Source organism: Emydura macquarii, unplaced genomic scaffold (assembly GCF_026122565.2).
Source record: "Emydura macquarii macquarii isolate MOO-44397 ecotype Brisbane River unplaced genomic scaffold, CSIRO-AGI_Emac_v2 contig_2115, whole genome shotgun sequence".
Lineage (NCBI taxonomy): Eukaryota > Metazoa > Chordata > Testudines > Chelidae > Emydura > Emydura macquarii.
Genome location: NW_027132252.1, coordinates 29,120 through 35,895, shown reverse-complemented (window position 1 = coordinate 35,895; position 6,776 = coordinate 29,120). Strand labels below are relative to the sequence as shown.

The window sequence follows — 6,776 nt, the reverse complement described above, 5'->3', positions numbered from 1 at the left end:
CTACAGTCTTGCTAAAGTCTCTCCTAACGGCTCAGTCCACCAATGCTCAGTCCTTTGTCAGCCTTTCTGGTAAGCCTTTTCCCCACTTGTGGTAAAAGCTGCCTGGGATAAATTAGAGCAGTTCTGATGCTGTGTAGCGTTAGAAGGACCACCACAAAATCATTCCTAACAATGAATATAATGAACAGAGATCTGCCTGTTCTTGGGGCAACTCAGGAAACAACAACAAAAAGCCTGATAGTGCTGGTATCCCGATTCCATAGATGAAATGTGAATATCATCCCCTTTATAGAGCCCCTGAGGGATCCTCATCAGTGAAAAAATCATCCTCTGTTGTTTGCTGTGGAAGTTTTGTGTTTCCACTTGTGCTTTTCTGGCATTGATCCAATCTACAGCTGGCAAAAATCCATGGGAATATCTTCACCTTGTGGTTTGGAGGGAGCCCTGTGATCATACTGAATGGATTCCAAGTGGTCAAAGATGGCTGACCACTCCCCTGAAGATGTTTTTGGGAGGGCAGTGACTCCTTTCTATCAAATGGAAAAGGTGAGGTTTGTTTTCTGGAGAAATTAAATGGAAAGGTTGGACATCCACTTTGTGTGACTATTCCTATGTTTTGTAGCCATTGTCTTGGGCAGATCTTAACAGCTAAGTGCTACCTTAAATGAACAGCTGGTTTGACAGGAAAAAAGGGGGGACACTGCCAGTAAAAAGGACGAAAAATAAAAATTCCAAACACACTCCCTCCTTCTCCCTCCTGGGATAGAATGCCCAGGTGAGATCCTGGCCCATGGGTGAGGAGGGGGCTGGGGTCAGCGGTGAAGCTTTGGGAGGGGATGATGGAGTTCAGGGGGAAATGGGAAGACAAAATTGCTCCCTTTGCCTCTGCCCTCCCTCTTTCAGAATGAAACTCTGGGGTGCATTCTCAGTAAATAGAAAACAGTATCTCCACGTGACTCCTTTTCACTCCAGTCCCCAGCCTCTTTGGTCTCTTTCTCGCACCGGCAGTCTGGTTGTTACCTTCTTCTGTCCTTACTATTGTCCCTCCACCCACACCCGCCTGGTCCCCATTCTCTCTACTTAGGCACATTTTCACCTCCACACCACTATCATCTATCCTCCTCTTCCAACCTGGGCCCTGCCAGGCTAAGAAACACCCCCTGGCCTCCAATGTCATCTTGACTCCCTCCAATCCAAACCAGTCCCATTCAGAATCTCTCTTCCACTCAACACCTGTAGGGTCTGCGCTCCCTCATCTCTCCTTCCCCCATCGGGAAACACCCTCTTGGAAATGAGAATATGATCCCCTTTATAGAGCCCCTGAGGGATCCTCATCAGTGAGAAAATCATCCTCTGTTTGTTTGCTGTGGAAGTTTTGTGGCCTCAGTAGCCCATTGCCTGCCTTGGGGGCACCACACAGGGAAGTAGCTCTGCTATCATTCCATGGATGGATTGCCCAGGGGGGAAGGGAAGCAGAAGAGAACTGGACTGGGATGGGCTATCCCCCAGCCACCCCCAAAGCTCAGTGCTTGGACCCAGTGGTCCATCCCGTTTTTGGGATAATAGTCTTCTGCTACTGCAAGCTTAATGTAGTTAGCCCTGTACTTGAACTGGTAGCCATCAGTGCTGCAGTGCTGAAGGTTCAGGGTTCAAACCCGGCATGGCTAGAGGGTTATTACAGATGAACATAGTAGAAATTGGTTTTACATTTTTCCTTTTAAAAAAAAAATCACTTAGGAAAGTTCATACAAAAAAACTGTATTAAAAGGTGATTTAGGTTGCAAAGCCAAGCACTCAAAAGTTAGAAAATTCCAGATTTATTGTTACCCATGCAATCTAATTCGGTTCCCTTGTGTGTATGCATGTTGATGGCCTTTAATTAGATGATCACACATTCTTTTTTCCACAGGACTCTGCCTCGATCAGGGCAACTGTCAATCCAGCATTTCCTAACTTGCTTGCTTGATTTTGGAATTAGAATCGTTCCTAGATTGACACTCATAGATTTTAAGGGAAAAAGGGACCATTGGTTCATGTAGTATGACCTCCTCTGTATCACAGGACAGAGCATTTCCCATAGTTACTCCTGAATTCAGTCCTATAATTTGTGTCTGAATAGAGCATCTCGTCCAGAAAGGCGCCCAGTCTTGATTTGAAAAATTCCAGGGATGTCGAATCCATCACTTCCCTTGGTAGTTTGTTACAGTGGCTAATCACCCGCACTGGTAAAAATGTGTGCTTTATTTCTGCTTTGAGTTTGTCTGGCTGTAATCTCCAGCCATTGGTTCTGATTCTGCTTTTCTCTGCTAGAATAAAAAGCCACGTAGTACCTAGTATTTTCTCCCCAGGAAGGGTCTTACCAATTGTATTTCAAGATTTATTGAATATGTTCTTTTAATATAGTTTTTTGTATGTAATTAATATTAGTGTGCCGGGTAACTGTTTCTTGATGGCCTCAGGTATTATGTTGGCAACTAATTGCAACTAGAAGCAGCAGAGATCATGACGTTGCACAACCTGGCACAAGGGAAGAAAGGCCTCGAGCACAGAATGCAGGAGGAAGCCTGTCACCTGGTGGAGTTTTTTGCAAGTCAGAAAGGTATGTTGTTCTGTTCCCACATCACCGGCTCGGTGGCGCGACAGGTGAAGTCCAGTGCTGAATTCCTCCTGGTCAGATGGATGCCAAACAGCCCAGCAGCCTCTGCATATTTGTGTTTGTCGCCAGAGTAGAGTGGAGCATTGTTGGGTCCCTGATGGCCATCAGCAGTTTGAAAATGGGGCAAGGCTGCCCAGAAAAGAGATACGGGGCAGGGACAGTGGAAACACAAGTGTCACGCTGGCTGGATGGGGGGGGAGGGGAGGGCATTTATTATGTTGTTTAACATCAGTACGTCAGAATCATAATAATTCATGTGGGATATGCCAGGCCAGGTACTGTTAGAAAGGCTATAATGTGCTAAGTAAGATGATGATGTTTATGTTCATGTGTTATGGGTGTAATGGAAGTTATGGGTATGTTTGATATATCTGAATTTCAAATTGTGCTGTGTCTGGGCGACACCCAGGCAGGATGGCTGCAGCACTAGCCTACTTAACGGCCCATTAAGAAATTCACAGGTACAATGGGCCCAGGGGGAGAAGCCAGGGATATACCTGATGAGTCACCAGGACTTACTCATGTGACTCTGGACTCCATTTTATTCCTGTAAATTTCCACAAGCAGCATGGCAAAGGCCAAAGGACATAAAAGGCAGATGCACGACATCCATTTGGTCTTCAGTCATCTTCAGCCTTTAGCCACCTACCTACCTACCTCTGGATCAACTCATCTACAACTGAACTGAAGCTGTGAAACAAAGGACTGAGGCCCATCCAGGTACTGGATGTACACCAGAGGGACTATACAAGCCTGCAAACTCCACAATTCTATTAGAAACCTGATATATATGGACTTTCAAATCAATTGTATGTATCTAATTGCTTTAATACTTTAACACTTATAGTTTGTTTCTTTCTTTTTATAATAAACCTTTAGTTTTAGTTACTAAAGGATTGGCTGGCAGCATGGTATTTTGGGTAAGATCCAAACTTATATTGATCTGGTGCTGTGGCTGACCCTTTGGGGTCAGGAGAAACCTTTTTGGTAAAGAGCATAGAGTTTTAAATGACTGATCTCTCTTTACTGGACCTAGTAGCTGTTTGGGAGCCAGAGACTGAAATGCAGTAAAGGGGGCTGTGTGTATTTTTATTTTGGCTTCCTGATAACCAGTGTGGGGCATCAGAAGCACTGTTTGTGGCTGGTTGGGAAGTCTGACTTCAGTGTCACCCACCAGTGCTGAGGGAATCTGCTCTCCTTTTACAGCCTGCCCTGACCTTGGCATTTTCAGATGGTTACCCTAAGCACGGACGGGTCACAACAGGATTTAAACAAACAATCTACCTGGCTTTCCACAATTCCCAGCTAAAACAATCCCAGGATTTATGCTGCTCAGCAGTGAAGCAAAGGAGCATGGGATGCCCACTGAGAATATTATGCTGCGGGGGGTTCACAGGATGCAAATTGAAAACGGAACGGGCACTCCGTGTCCACAGTATTGGCACAACTTGCGTGCTGTGAGATTCTTGATGTGCAGCAAAAAGCTTTGGATTAATCACCCCCTCCTCCCTTCCCCTAGGGTGTAGACACACCCTATATTTAATAGAACTCCAGTTTTAAAACATCCACGGTCTGTGAGTATAACCCATGTTATAGCAAACTCATTGTCTGGGAAACTACTGGCAACTCATTTGGACATCTTTGGGTGGAGACTGGATGTCCCTTAATTCGTTCTGCAATGGAGAGAAAGAGTCTAGGGGAAGCCTTAAAGGAAGCGCCGTCGAGGTAAAAGGCAAGAGCTCTTTTAAAATCCAGTGTATGGAGCCTCACTTCTTCTCCTGAAGAATGAGGCTTGGGGTAAAAGACTCATGGTGAATCTCCTGATTAACATGGAATTCAGAAGAAACTTGAGGAAGGATGCGAGGGTGTGAATGTAGAGCCACCTTATCTCAGGTTCTAAAGGTTTTTTAAAAAGTTGAATTCCTTAAGGCTCTGGCAAAACACAGGTTCTTGGTCGCTGTATGTTGTTATGATTATTATTTTATTCCCCTGGAAGCTCTAGGAAGCAGGGAAAGAATTAAATTAAAATCAGAGTTTTTATCATTTTCATAGCACAGCTTCAATTAAGTTAAAGAAAATTCACCAACATGCTCCAGCAACTTTCAGCTGCTCCAGGGATGCAAGGAGCTATAAACCCACCTGAACCAGCCCATGCAACAAAAGTGCTGCAAAACAGCTGACACATCCTGGGGAATCTGATCCATAGAGCAACACATCAGAAACGATAAAATTCTAGTTCCATAGTTTGCCAGGACTCCTTAGCTGGATTCATCAACCCAGGGACTTCACTTTGCTTCTCTAGATTTTCTAGCTTTTCTTTTATCTTCAAATTAGTATACCATGTCCTCTGGGTGGTCGCTATGGAGCTGCTTTTTGGAATGGCAACCTAAGGCTTCTGGAGTTGACGCCATTGAGCTGAGGATAGGCTAAAACAGACATAGCTGAGAGCTTGTTGCTAGTGAATCTGGTAAACCTTGCGTGTTACAGTGGGAACTTGATCCAACTTTTATAAACTTAATTGAACTCCAGCTCAGTGACATTCAAGTCACTACAGTAGCGTTTACATTCTAAAATTAAACCTTGACAACAATGTTCTGCACAGTATTTCTTCAACATTTCATTGGCACTTCTGGATACAAACTAAACTTGATCTCCATTGAACTGCCTGCGTGTGTACTATTGAAAGGAAGATTACCACAGCTAATTATCCAGTTGTCATGTAATACTCTGTGAATTTTACCTAAGCCCATCCCTATTAATCTGTTAGATTGTGAACTGCACTGAACTCACTTGAACTGACTGAAAGGAAAGCTTATTTACCTTTAGTAACTGGAATGCTTTGAGATGTATGTTTATGGGATAAAAGACCCATGGCATGCTTTGAGATGTATGTTTATGGGATAAAAGACCATGGCACAGCTGCGGCTGGCCCAGGTTAGCTGACTCAGGCTCACAGGGCCTGGGTTGCAGAACTAAAAATCTGTGTGCAGATATTTGGGTCCGGGCTGGAGCGTGAGCTCTGGGATCTTCCACTCTTGCAGGAACATCTACACAGCGTTTATTCAGCCCGAGAGCCTGAGCCCCGTGAACTTGGCTCAGCTGACCCAGATCAGCGACAGGGGTTTTTGGTTTTTTTTTTTTAATGTCTGTGTAGACATACCCTTTATGTGTTCCACTTCTGGAGTGCATGTGCCCCGTGAGCTGGAAAGCCAAATGCTTTCCCCAGCAGTGTCCATTGGTCACACCTGCTTCTTTGATGACCTCAAGCCCCTCCAACTCAAGGGTATAAAAGAGGCAGAGTGACCAACCAATCCACATTCCATGTGCCACTATCAAATCCAGGCTGTTAGATTTGATAGTAGCAGAAAGAGGAGGGTGGGTTGTGGAACACACGTAAACAACACATCATAAGAACAGCCACACTGGATCACACCAATGGTCCATCTAGCCCAGTGTCCTGTCTTCCAACAGTGGCCAATGCCAGGTGCTTCAGAGGGAATGAACAGAACAGGTGATCATCAAGTGATTATCTTGAAGAACTGCAGCTACTAAAGGTAAGTAACTTTCCTTTCTTCAAGTGCTTGTTTACATGTGTAACCCTTTTGCTAGACAAAGCCGGCAGCAGCAAAGGGCCGGGTTCTATATCTAGGGGTTCCTGTCAATGATACAACTCCAAACTGGCTTAAGCCCTCACCCAGTCACCTGGGAAATCACACACTATCCCCTGGGGCCCCAAAGGGCAATACTTCCCCTCTTGGAAGCACAGAGTCTGAGTGTAGACAGTAAACCTTTTAGTAACAGGACGGAAGTAACATAGCACTGGTTTGGGAAACAGTGCAAACAGAATTCATGAACTCAACGAGCCGAACCCAGCCCAGAGTACGTGGGCGTGTCCTTCGTCTCTCCCTTCTTGCTTTCCCCTGTACTGAGCGTCATAGTTGCAGGTGGACATGTCCTTTGTCTCTCCCTTCTTGCTTTCCCCTGTCCTGACCATCATAGTTGAAGTGTCCACCTCTCGGTTGGGGTTCAACCAGTCCCCTTCTGCAGGCTCCTGCCAGATGCCAATCCCCTTCTGCAGGCTCCTGCCAGATGCGGACTTGACCAGGCCCCCTTCGCTGCT

General features: G+C 45.3%; 1 long non-coding RNA gene across 1 annotated transcript; it reads left to right on the top strand.

The window, feature by feature from the left end:
• Positions 1 to 354: 354 nt before the first annotated feature.
• On the top strand, positions 355 to 3,493 carry LOC137160045 (uncharacterized). The gene is made up of 3 exons (XR_010921776.1): positions 355 to 546; positions 2,460 to 2,599; positions 3,224 to 3,493. It is a non-coding gene; the product is annotated as an uncharacterized lncRNA (long non-coding RNA).
• Positions 3,494 to 6,776: the final 3,283 nt, after the last annotated feature.